Source organism: Mustela erminea, chromosome 7, assembly GCF_009829155.1.
Source record: "Mustela erminea isolate mMusErm1 chromosome 7, mMusErm1.Pri, whole genome shotgun sequence".
In the NCBI taxonomy this organism is placed as follows: domain Eukaryota; kingdom Metazoa; phylum Chordata; class Mammalia; order Carnivora; family Mustelidae; genus Mustela; species Mustela erminea.
In genome coordinates, this window is record NC_045620.1 from 1331061 (window position 1) to 1344253 (window position 13193).

Consider the following 13193-nt stretch of genomic DNA (forward strand, 5'->3'; position numbering starts at 1 on the left):
TGCCCAGTCTAGCTGCGTGGCCTGGGGCAAGTCCCTTCACCTCTCTGTGCCTCGATGATCGCAGCCCTGCCTACTACTGCGAAGACCGGCAGCACCGAGGCTGTGGGCAGAGGCGCTGGACGGCGACCAAGCCCCACAGGACATGCTCGGGAAGGTCCATTTCACGCAAAAAACCGAGCTGCTGAATGAGGCTGTCATGGGACAGCCGCTCCCTGGTCTGCGTCGTGGCGCCGACACACAGACGAGGTTCTCGAGACAAGGAGAGGGGGGTGGCGAGGCCGCGCTGACCTCTGCCTTCGCCGCAGCCCGATCCCACACACCAGGCTCGAGGAGACCGGCACCTCCACCCCCCTCGGCTCGGCCCCAGCAGGCATGTGTGTCTCCTGGGCTCCTGTCCCTGGGGAGGAGTGCCAAGGCCGAATCCCGGTGCCACAGAGAGAAAGGTGATCCCTGGGGGCCTCCCTCTGAGGCCCCTCCCAGCCAGCCCCCGGGCAGGGAGCACCACATAGTCAACGGGACTGACCAGGAGGGCTCCTCCCTACAGTGACAGAGGCCAAAACAGAGGCTACACTTACCGGAACATTCTCTGAATTCCCCAGCCAGGCTGCACCTTGTCCCTCTCCCAGGTAATCGTGAGCACCAGGTGTGAGGGGGACTCGTCCCAACCCTGGACCCTGGAAATGGGCTGGGCTGGCTCCCTCCTCCCACCTTGACACCCCCCCCCCAGGTTCAAGGGGAGAACAAGAGGGAAGGAGGGTCGAGCTAGTCTGGAGGGGAGTGGGGGGGCAAGCCCCAGGCAGACCATGGGGGGCACGGGGCCTGTGCCCAAGGGAGCACAACTTGGGGAGCCCCTGGTCCCAAGGTTAACTGGGACCGTCACTGGCAGAGGCTGACAGAGCAGTAAGGAATTCTGCATTACCTCGACTCTTAGTTCACCCCCAAAATATTTATTCATTGTCTAGGATGTGCTGTTAGTCTCCTGGGGGGCAGCAGCAGAAATCTATGCCCTTTTCATCCCAGAGACCACACATCTGAAGTTGGGGTGCCTCCAGAAGGAGCCTCCAGAGGGAGGATCCTTTCTGCCCCCTCCTCCAGCTCTTGGAGGCCCGAAGCGTCCCTGGGCTTGTGGCCACACCCCTCCCATCCCTGCTTGGTCCTCCCGCGGCACCGGGATGTGCCCTTACCTTAATGTGACCACATCTGCAAAGACCCTATTTTTTATCTTTTTTTTTTTTAAGATTTTTATTTATTTATTTGACATAGAGAAATCACAAGTAGATGGAGAGGCAGGCAGAGAGAGAGAGAGAGGGAAGCAGGCTCCCCGCTGAGCAGAGAGCCCAACGCAGGACTCGATCCCAGGACCCCGAGATCATGACCCGAGCCGAAGGCAGCAGCCCAACCCACTGAGCCACCCAGGCGCCCAAAGACCCTATTTCTAAATGAGGCCACACTCACATGTTCTGGGGGTCAGGACTTCAACAGTCCACCCCACAAGAGACGTTAGTCCCATTGAGGTTTTTCAGCGGCAGCTCTAAAGCCAGCCAGCCCCTCCCCTCCTGGGGCAAATATTTGAGTGGGAGCAGGACAGAAAATGTGGGAAGAAGAAAGACAAAAGCAAGCCACCAGTGCAAAGGTCCTGGGGCAGGGGCAGGGAAGAAGGGGGAGCAAGGAGGCTAGAGGAGAGTACAGCAGGTGTGGCCCGGGTCACTGGGCCTCATTAACCTCTGGGAAGTTTCTACTGCTCCGAGTAAAGAGGGGGCTATGCAGAATTCAGGGGGGAGAGAGCGACACGATCTTGGGTGTCGAGATAGCTGTGCCTGTGGGAAGTGGCCAGGGACTGCCTGTGAATCCCTCTCATTGGCCCCTGGGAGGTAGGACAGAAAGCATGTGTGCTGGAAGGACACAGCCTTGGGGACCCCTGCAGGTGTGAATGGGACCCCGATCCCACAAGTCACTGCAGCTGGGGCAGGGTCCCCACAGCCAGGAGCACTCAGGATGTGGCTGAGAGCCAGCAGCCAGAGCCCCGTCCCCCCTTTATACTCGCCCTCGTTCGCAGCCCCAGCTGCATGCACATAGAGGGTGAGAGGGCTCTGTCCACATCTCCCCAGAGCTCACAGGGGAACAGCTGGTGCATCTGTCCCTGTTGTGTTGCCCCCGTAAGTGTGGAGTCTCAGGGTTTCTGGGCAACACATGCACCTGTTCCTGCAGGGTCACCCAGGGTCTCTGTGCTCCCCGGGCTCCGAGTTCCAGGGAGGCTGCTGGCCTTGCAGGGGCTTTGCTCTGGCCGAGCATCCTCTGGGCATCACTGACATATCCCAAGCAGTGCCCAGCCCCGGGGTGACAAATGATACCCACACGATTCTTGGGAAGACCAGCCCTCAGGCTCACTGGGCCGGAGGCTCACTGGGCCATGCGCTCAGGTGTCCTGACTCCAGGGGCTGCCCTGGGCTGCACGCAGATGGGGCGCATCTTTGAGGCACGTGGCACGGCCTGCTGGGGCCATGGCTTGGCCTCCGCAGGCCGGCGCTCTGGCGCCAGCCTTGGGCTCTGAGGCTGCGGCTGGCGAGCTGCCTGGCAGTTTGCTGGCACACCCCAACCAAGGCAGACCCCGCCCCAGAAAGCCCTCACGGACAGGCTCAGACGCCGACGCAGAGAGAAGTAAGAGGCACCTCTGAGCAGAGAGCTTTCCGTGCTGAGCCCCAGGGAGCCGGTGCCTCGGGAAGGCGCCCAGCACCTCTGGACTCTAAGGACCCCTGCCCGCCCAGCCCCGGCCCAAGGACTCCCGCCAACGGCCCGGAGCCGCAGAGCCCCCGCCCGCTGGCCGGAGTGGGGGGCTGCCCTCCCATCGTCTCTTTCTCCTTAAAGACGAGATCTTTGCTCGCGCCTTTGATCTTCCATAAAGTGCTGTGGCTTCTGCTCTGTGTCGGCCGTGACATTGACCGTTGTTTATTAGTTCTAAAATAGCTGAAATTCATGTCAAACATTCCACATGTTAGAAAAATGTTTATGAAGTGTTATCATCGTTTATGTAACTGTGCGTGTTTGGGAAAGCAACATGGGACGTAACGGACCACACAGGCCTCAGCCCGGGGGCCACACCTCCCTGGGCAAGGCAGGGTCCCAGGGCCCCGCCCCAGCATCCACTCTGGGGGCTCTTACCCCTGCTCATGGTCAGGAGCCATCCCTCAGGCCACCTAGTGACTCTAGTGTCAGGTGGGGAGGAAGGCGTCCACCTAATGCCAAGGAGGAGGCCTTTCTCCCGCTGGGGGGCATTACTGAAGCCCCAGGCTTGGGGTGGGGACATTGTCCTGCTTGTCCCCTCAGATTCTGAAGTGCGCACTTACAATCCCACTGCGTGGGGCTTTCTTTGGAGGGAGACCCTGTGCTCTACAGGGGCCTGAGGCCAGGCGGGTGTCCCTCGGGGTGATGGGCTCCAACCCAGGCGCACGGGAGGCAGCGAGCCTCCCCAATGCACTCCTGCCCTCAGCCGCTGGGGCAGCATGACAGCCACGTTTCTGTCCCCCGGGGCCATCCTTCCCGCGTCCTTCTCAGACAGAAAGGTGTGAAGGGCTACTTGCTGCCACTTCAAATGTGTTCCTCATTGCCTGCCACGTGGGGCACAGAGGCCAAGACTCGCGGCTCCCGAGGGACATGGAGGGCACAGCACGATGGGTTAGGGGACTCCGCTCCACCAGGAGGGACCACCGCAGGGGAGGCGAGCCCTGCGCTCCAGCCAGGGTTGCTGCACACGGTTGGGCCTCAAGGATGCTGCAGGAGACCACTGTCACCTCTGCTGACCAATGCGGTGCGGGGCTGCAGGGGCAGGGGGCGGGGAGGAGGGCCAGTCCCAGCGAGAGGCCGGGGGAGGGGGGAGGTGAGCGAGAACTTCAGACCGCTGCACACCCAGCGCTTCTGACCAGGGCGCTGCTGCCGGGGCTGCGGGCCACCAGGCGTCGCTCCCTCGGGGCTGCTGTTGGTCAGGAGCTCCGACACCAGCCAAGAATACGTGTCTCCTCCAGAGGACGGCGGCCAGAGCAGTTGAGAGCAGGATCTGGGCTCCTCGCGTCTGAGCCCTACAGCAGCCCCGGCGGGAAGCTCAGTGCCCCCACCACACACACACACACACACACACACACACACACACACGCCCACGCGCGCGCGCTGGAGCGAGGCTTGGCCACGGGAAGGGACGCCGCAGAGACCACACACTCAAGCCCAAGACCTGCCTGCCAAGGGCGTGAACCCAGCGCCAAGGCTGCATGTGGGACTCCGTCTACAGGCAGCGTCCGGAGCAGGCGGGTCAGGAGACCCAGCAGCATCAGGGGCCAGCCAGAGGACAGGCACGGCCGCCCAGGGGGCGCAGGCCTCCTGCCGAGGGGGTGAAGGTGTACGGGTACGGCATGCGACGCGCCAAACGTCACTGAGCTGTTCACCCCGCGGTGGTTCATTTTATATCATGGGACTCTCACCCTTACAAAAAATAATAAACCTTGGCAAAATTTTGGAAGATCCTAACCCGGTGCGGAGCCCTGGGCACACATGGGGCGGCCTTCCCACAGGAGCCTGGAGGGCCGTGCACAGAGCTCAGGACGGTTCCCGGAGAACGCGGGGGGCAGGGGGCAGCCGCAGCCAGACACACCCATCACTGGTCCTCAGTGGTCATCAGCACCCACAGGCAGGTCCTGGGGCCAGGGGGCTGGGGGACTGCCAGGAACCCACCTGGTCCCCTGACCGTTCTCAGGACCCTCCCTGACCCCTCGATTTGCTCCTTCCGGCAGGTTGTTCAAGCTGATCCACAAAATGAAGACTTAAGTCCTGCCCCGCCTGACAAGGAGCCCCTGGTAGCCAGAAACATTTCCTGGAAAGATCGGGGGTGAAAACCTGGGGACATCCCAGCCCTTGGCAGGAGCCAGCGGACCCCGTGCTCGCCGGAGGCCAGGTTGGGGCAGGCTCAGCCCCTCTCCCAGGCCCTTCCCCGCGGAGGAGGCGGAGGGGCAGGGGAAGGAAGCCTCTGGCCCGTCCAGGTGGCCTCCCTCCCGCCCGCCTCCAGGACGCGGGGACCCCGACCAGAGACACCTGCATCTCCCTTCCCACAGCCTCATCATTTAACTTCCTTTTTGGCTATAAAATTCTGACTTTTAATATTTTCGACTCTTATTTCCTGTAAAACGACAGTATTTCGGTATTTGAAGACGCGCGTACCGTGACCGTATGCTGAAGACGCGCGCGGAGCCCCCGGCTCCCTGCCAGAGGGCTCCCGGCCGCGGGCTGCAGCTCCCGCACCTCGGTTTGACACGCTCCGCCCCCAGCACGCCCCGCCCCTTGCGCACGCCCCGCCCCCAGCACGCTCCGCCTCCCGCGCACGCCCCGCCCCCTGCGCCGCGGGAAGCCGCGGTTTTCTCACCCGCGAGGGGCAGGCGGACAGCCCGGCTCAGGGTCCGCTCGCCCCGGTCCAGGTCACCTCCTCACCCCTCCCCGGCTCCGAAGACCCCGGATTTTAAGCCGCATTAGGCGCTTGCGTTGATGCCCGGGAAGCAGGGCCGGTCCGAGCGCACCGTGGCCCGAGTGCCCCGAAGACGCGCTAAGGCCGCCCGCGGGCCAGGGAGGAGGCCCGGAGCGGCTGGCCGCGCTCCGACGGGGCTGGAGGCCAGCGTCCCCGCCCGAGGGCCCGGACGCGGAGCTCGGGCCGCCGCCCCTGCTGACGGCCGCCTCCACCTGCCGGCGGCCCGAGCTGTCCGCCTCCTCGGCCGCAAAACGCGACGGTGCAGCCGTCTCCGGGGGCAGCGAGGGGCTGGGGGCGCCCGGCGTCCCGGAGAGGAAGCTGCGCCTGCCGCGGCGGGAGACGCCCCCGGCCCGCCGCCCCCTCCCCAGGGCACTCCATCCGCCGCGGGACGTCGTCGGGGCGGGAGGCTCCGGCCGTCTGGTCAGAGCCCCGGTGACTCCCGCGCGGGCGCCCACAGCTCCGCGAGTTCGCGCGCAGAGGAGCGGGGAGGAGAGCCCGCGGCGCGGGGGCGGGCAGGGCTGGCGGCGGACGCTCCCCGCGAAGCCGCCGCCGCACGCGCCGTCTTGGGTTTTCTGTGCTTCTCTGGGGACGAGCGCCGAGAGCGGCGGCCGGAGACGGAGGCGCCGAGCGCACGCGGGGCGCCGTCCCGGGCCTGAGGTCACGGCCCGAGCCCACATCAACAGGTGCTCAGCCCGCGGACCCCAGGCGCCCCGAGAAGCGTCCGACGGAGGACGTCACCCAAAGTGCAGAAAGGACGCCGAGCCCCCGCAGCGAGCGCACAGACGGCGCAGCTGGAAACCGGGCGCAGACCGCGCCGGGCCCCCCCCGCAGAGGACGCGCGGACGCCGTCGAGCACCCGCACGCGCGCGCCCCGTCCGGGTCATCGGGACACGCCGGCGCGGACGACAGCGAGACGCCCGCCGCGGGTCAGAAGCGCAGACCCGCCCCGCCCACGGCACCGCACGCCGGCCGGGACGCGGGACAGCGGGCGCTCTCGCGCGTGGCTGGCGGGAACGCCACGGGGCCCGGCGCCTTGGAAGGCCGCGTCTGCCACCGAGCGTCCCTGCAGCTGCGCCCCTGACCGCCAAAACTTGGAAGGGACCTAGGCGTCCTTCGGCAGGCGACGGACAGACACACGGGGGTCCATCCCGACGCGGGACCGGATTCAGGGCTAGGAGAGATGCGCTCTCAAGCCGCGGGAAGCCGGGGAGGGAGCCGGACGCATGGCAGGGAAGGAAGCCCGCCCGGGACAGCCGCCCGCCCTGTGATCCCAGCGCTGCGACCTTCTGGAGAAGGCACACAGACGGAGACACAGAGAGACCAGTGGTCCCAGGGCAGCTGGAGGTCGGGTGAGGACGAGCACGTGGCGCCCAGGGGGACCGCTCCGTGTGATGCGATGAAGCCGGAACCAGGTCCCGATGCGCCTGTCCCGGCCCGCAGAGAGCACGGCGCCCACAGTGACCCGAGGGTGACCTCGGACTTGGGTGAGGGCGGCGTGTCCGTGTGAGCTCATCCTTGTGCGACCTGCACCGCTCGGGGAGGCCGTGCGTGGGGCGTGGGGGTGGGGCAGCAGCACGGGGGGGGGGGGGGGGGGGACTCTCTGTACCTTCACCCAGTTGGGCTGTGAACCTAAAACATAATCTACAAAAGAAGAAAAACAGCAACACACTCAAATGTAAGCTTTGGAATGTGCTGTCTAGACGTCTTTCCCCTTTTTGCACAGGTTTTGAACACCTGGAAACAGATGATTGTCTTTTGTCTTCATTCTGTCTTCCTTTCAGCAAAGACTGCCCAACCTGCCGGCAACTGCCCACAGCTCTCTCAGCCCACTCCACCTCAGAGACCACGCCCCGGGCTGCCCAGCCCCTGCCGCTGATGGCTCTCACCCCCGGTGTCACCTCCCTACACAGTCACTTCTGTCTTCGGTGGGGGCCCCTGCGTGGAGTCCAGCCTTGCGCTCCCGCTGGACGCCGCCATGGGCCCAGGAAGCCACCTCCTGCCTCCTAAGTGCGTTCCCGTCCTAACACCCGGCTGACAAGCAGCTGGGTTGGAAACCATGGTCTCGAGAACAAGAGACTTTGCTCCAGAACCACCAGGGAGAAGTCTGGAAACATGCTGGGTCCTGATCCCACACCGAGAACCTCTTCCTTTCTTTCTGGAAGCTTCTAGGATTTTCTCCTCCTTCCGGGTGCTTGGCAACATTGCCCCAAGATGCCCACACGTGGCACTTTGCTCATGTCACTGCTCTGGGCCCTGGAGGGCCTTCCTCTGGGGACACACATGTCCCTCGTTTTAGGTAACATTTCTTATGTTGTTTATTCAATAACAGACAAAATCTGCCCCGGGGGCCTGTGCCTGCTGGTGGGGCTGGGGGACTGGTCCTGAAGTTACCCTGCTAACCCATGGGAAGTCGCCACACGAGTCTGGAAAGGGGCCTGATCATTGCGCAGCCAAGGAAGGCTGCTCTAAGGAGGGGGTGTCTGGGCCAAGACCTCCCCGATGTCCGGGCTTAGCCAGATGCAGGAGGAGGACCAGCCACAGAGAGGGCCCGTGAGTGGGCATCAGCAGGGACGTCTAGGGAGACCAGACCCAGGGCTCTGAGGAGACCACTCGCTGCCAGGCTGGAAAAGCAGAAGGCTGTCCCTGGGAGCTGCCAGGTGGCGAACATCGAGGCTCCCATGAGGAGACCGCCTGCCTGGCTTGGGCTTGGGCCATGTGTCTGACACCCTCTCTTCCCACCAAGCAGACAAGTGGACAGGCAGTCAGCCCCTCCTACAGTTGAGGAAGCTCAGGCCGGCTCAGGGCTCACATGAGGGCCTTAGACTGGAGGCCACCCTGTCCTGACGCCACCTGAGACCCAACATTCCGCTCCCCTCACTCCAGGCCTGTTTTTGTTTAAAACCGGTACCCTTCTCCCTGCCGAGTTCTTCTATTAATTTTGATCTTCTGAAATCTTGCACTGCAATAGTATCGGCCACTTCTTTAAAAACTCAGCAGGTGACGGCCGTGGGGCCCACCCAGTGCTCTCCCGAAGACTTGTTCATGCAACACTGCGTCCAGGCGCCCGTGGACGATGGAGGCGGCCGCCTGCTGCCCTTCCGCGCGGCGTACATGCGCTGGTCCGTGCACGCCGCGCCGCCCAGCCGCGCCAGCGAGGGGGTCTGGGACGCAAGCCTGCCCATCTGGGGACCCTCAGCCACGCATGCAGAAGGGAAGAGCTGGTCCTGGACCGCTGCCTACTGCACAGTCCCATTTAGACACTACTTTTGGAATGACAAATTGTAGAAACAGAGAACACGTTAGCGACTGACAGGGTTCGGGGAGGGGGGCGGCGTGGTGACAATGGGACAAGAAAGTCCCCAAAAGGTGTTAGGAACATTCTGTCCCAATATGGGAGGTGGATATGGAAAACTAGAAGGTAAAGCTGCAGAATTTCATGCCCGCGCGCACACGCGCACACATGCACACGTGCGCCCGTGGGCAGGCACGGGCTGGGCACACTGTTCAATCTCTCAATTATTTCCTACAGCTGTGGTGACTCCATAATTGTCTCAATAAAAATTCTAATTACAGAGGGGCGCCTGAGGGGCTCAGTCAGTTGAGCCTCTGCCTTCAGTTCAGGCCGTGATCTCAGGGTCCTGGAATCAAGCCCCACATCGGGCTCTCTGTTCGGCGGGGAGTCTGTTTCTCCCTCTTCTTCTTCCTTTCCCTCTGTTCTCTCTCTCAAATGAGTAAATAAAATCTTTAAAAAAATTTTTGTTGAATAAAAGCAAAACCCAACATGTATGTTATTTCTCCCGATTACTGAGTTTTTGGTGCCGCCTTCAACTTCGTACATGTTTTCCTCATCCTTATCCCGGCCCCAGTAGGGACCCTGCAATGCACCGACCCCCGAGCCATGCTCCCGCCCCGGCCCCTCACGGTCACGCTCCCATGCCAGCCGAGCCGGGGTCTCCTCCGCTGCCGCACTTGGAGCCTGGTGCTGGTCCCCGGAGCGCGCCGCCGGCAGGGAGCCCCGTCGCAATTCTGCGTGTCCTGGCTCTGCGGGAATCAGCTGTACCCATGCACGAGGAGGAAGCCGGGCAGCACACGGTCACAGGGGTCGACCAAACAAAGGTCAGAGACAGAAGCAGCTTGAGTGTCTGTGGGCGGACCCGGCTGACGACAGGGAGGGTGTTTATCTTGGGGGAGGCCACGACGCTGTTGAGGAGGAGTGGGGCCATCGCGCTCCGAGGACCAATCCAATTAGACAAACTGCCTGAGAGTTTCCCCTTGGACCTGCTGACCCCCGGTCTCCAGGGCAGGGCAGGGCACGTGGCATCTATCTGTCCATCTGTCCGTCTGTCTGTCCATTCATCCATCCATTCATCCGTCCATAGACCAATCTATGTATCCATCCGTCTGTCTACCTGCCTGTCTGTCTCCCGACCTGTCCTCTAGCCTCTGCCGTGCCTTGAGCTGCCTTCTGTGCACTACAGTGGCCACACAGGTGACGTCCGTAGCAAGGACCCCGATGACTCCACCACGGTGTGCAGGACAGGTCGTGCTGAAGGAAAAGTCTTGGAGGTCCTCCTCAGGGCGTTCGGCAGGAAGCCACCACGGGACTGACGCTTCCACGGCTGGGCCTACACCCAAGAGAACTGGAAACGGGCCTTCCCCTGGAACCACGTGCGGAAATGTCACCGCGGCGGCGCTCCCCGTCGCCCGATGGACGGAGGAAGCCCCTCGTGTCCACGAACAGATGAGTGCAGAGCAAGGGGGAATTTCACGCGCGCACACGGGCGAGCAGGCGGTGGACGACGCTGTGGTCCTGCCCGACTAACGTTGGCCGGGGGGACTGTGGAGCCTTAGAAGGCCTGAAGCGCCATCATTCGCTACGACGTGGATGAACCCCAACGAGAGGGCGCTCAGCGAATGAAGCCGACACAGAAGACCCCATGTTGTCACAGCGAACACCCCGGACAGGCAAATCCCCGGAGACCGGAAGCTGCTGAGACGTTGCCGGGGGCACCGGTCGCCGAGCTAACAAGAACGGGGCTTGGCTCTGGGGTGATGAAAATGTTCTCGAGTCCGGTCGTGGTTGCACATGTCCGTGACTGTCTCCAGGGAACTCTGCCGTGTAAGACTTTCCTGCGCAGAGAGAAGGACACGCCGGGAGCACAGTCTGCCTGGGAGCGGAGGGGGACCGCGGAGGGGACTTCGGCCGTGCTTTCAAGTGGCCATCCGGCAGCTCCTGCGCTATCGAAACGTAATTGGAAAATGGGGTGCGTGGCGTGGAGGCCGCATAAAGGGAGGGTGGAGGGGTGCCTCCCCCTCCCAGCCCTAACCGGGTCCACCCGTGGCCCCCCAACAGCCCACCGCCATCAGGGTCCAGCCGGGTCATCAGAAGCCTGTCTGCAGCGAGGGTGGGGACGGGGGCCCCACCCATCACTGAAAGCAGCCTGGCCCTTTTAGGGCCCCCACTATGGGCCTCATGAATAGGTGAATCATTTATCTGGGGGCCAGTGGAGCAGGGCTGGCCTGGCGGCTGCCCACACCCCCCTCCCCTATCAATCCAGCAACACAAACAACAGGCGGGACAGGCCCCCTCTTCAAGCTGCATTTGCAGATGGCTTTGAAGCCTTATCTCCCACCATCCGCCCGAGGGATGAAAGCCTGCGAGCCGCCCCTCGCCCCTGCGCAGGCATTTTGCCTCCAGCCATCCCAGGAAGCAGGGCTGGGGCCCCCGGGAGTCCTGGTTGGGTGGTGGTGGGGCCTGCCTGGCCCAGAGGAGCTCCAGGCTGGGTTCCGGAGCCACCCCTGACTCCCTGTAGCCCTGGCACACGCCACTGGGCCTCAGTTTCCAGCTGAAGAACAGGGTCATGGAGCGGCCCCACACCATCACCGGCCTGCTGGCTGGTAAGTAGGTCTGTGGCTCGTGTTTGCCGTGAGCCTGGGCCTCTAGGACCTGCCCGCGGCGCACAAAGTGTCGGGGCGCGGGGGGACAGGGTCCCTTCGCTGCTGTCAGGTCCAGCTGGTTACCTCCAGAGGCAGACAAGAAGCCGCAGCCCCTCCACAGCCCCAGGACCACCCCAGAGCCCAGACGAGGCCTGAAGGAGTCCGGCAGGCAGGGCAGGCAGGGCAGGCAGGGAAGATGAGGCTGGAGCCCGGCCTCGTGTCCCGCCCCAAGGCCAGTCCAGGGCTGCGTCCACCCAGCAGCCAGGGAAGGGGTCAGGGGCTGACGCTGCTGGCCAGTCCTGTGGGCAACAGACCGTCACACTTCCCGGTCCCGTATGTCGCCTCTCCATTCAGTCCCTCAGTCACGTTCCTTGGCATTTACCCAAAGGCGTAGACGACTTCGGTCCACGAAAAACCTGTGCACAGGTGTTCACAGCAGCTGACTCGTAATCGCCCCAGCTCCAGAGCCAGCAAGACGCCCTTCATTCAGTGAAGGATTCGCACCCAGACCACGGCGGCGATTCATCCGAGTGGACGGGACGTAAGCCGTGAGACCCGCAGAGACGGGCAGCAGCGCACACGCGCATCCGTGGCGGTGGAGGCCCGTCCAAGGGGTTCCCCACGTGGTGACGTCAGCTGGGTGGGGGGGCTGGACACGACACAGCCATGGAGATGGCCAGGAAAGCCGTGGCTGCCGGCGTCAGGCGGTGGAAGCGGCGACCGCAGGGAGAACAGGGGATTTTGGGGGGTGAATGTGCAGCACCAAGGCTGACCCTAAGTGACCTGTGGACTCCGGGGAATGGGATATACTGGGCAGGTTCGTCGACAGTAAAACTGGCCAGGAGAGTGTCAGGGTGGAGGGTTGGGGGGGTAATGGGGGCGGCCGGGCGGAAGAGGGGCCTCCAGGCAACCTCCGTGCCTCCCTCTGTTCCGCTGGGAACCTAAGCTACTCAACAAAGTTTATTGATTTAAAACCACAACTTTGTGATTTGCAAACAACAAGCTTATGTTCCTCGCATGTCCAGTGGCTGCATCCGGCAAGCGAGCCCTGCCCCCCAACAGCCGCCACACTGAAGAGGAAGGTACTGCCCATCCCCGAGAATGTCCCTTCCGACCGCTGGCCCGCGCCCCCCCCACCCCGCCCAGACCCGGGCCTCCCGCTGTGAGAGGCTCCTGTCAGCCAAGCGGTGAGCTGGCGCCATCCCCTACCCGACCCCCGTGGGCTGTCCCCCACGAGATACTTTGACAGCCACCCACACTGCTGGGCATGCCCAAGGTCTGTTCTGACCTCCCAGGAGCACAGCCCCTCGATGCACGGTTGGGGCGAATGAGAATAGAGTAGCAGGAGCTTCCTGGGGCTGCCAGGTCGTGGGGCAGCGTGTTCACTTTCCAGAAACCTCCAGCTATTGTTCGATTACTAACATGGTCCAGTCAGCGGACCAGCACAGTGAGCTCCTCCTGGGGCGGACCCTGGCCCTGCCATCAGCATGAGTCCCACTTTGCAGAAGAGACCCTGGCTCAGAGAGGTTGGGCAGCTGCCCCCAGGTGGCTCAGGGCTCAAGCGGCAGAGTCAGGATTCAAACCTGGGTGAGGCAGGGGAATGGCGAGCAGGACACAGGCCAACCCTGGCCAGTCTGAGCGTCAGTGGTGCTGGGGGAGAGGGTTTGCTCTGTCCCCATCTCTGCCCTCCCCATGGGGCCCCCACCGCAGCACACGCAAGCAAAGTCACAACTACGCCCCCCCACGCACGCTG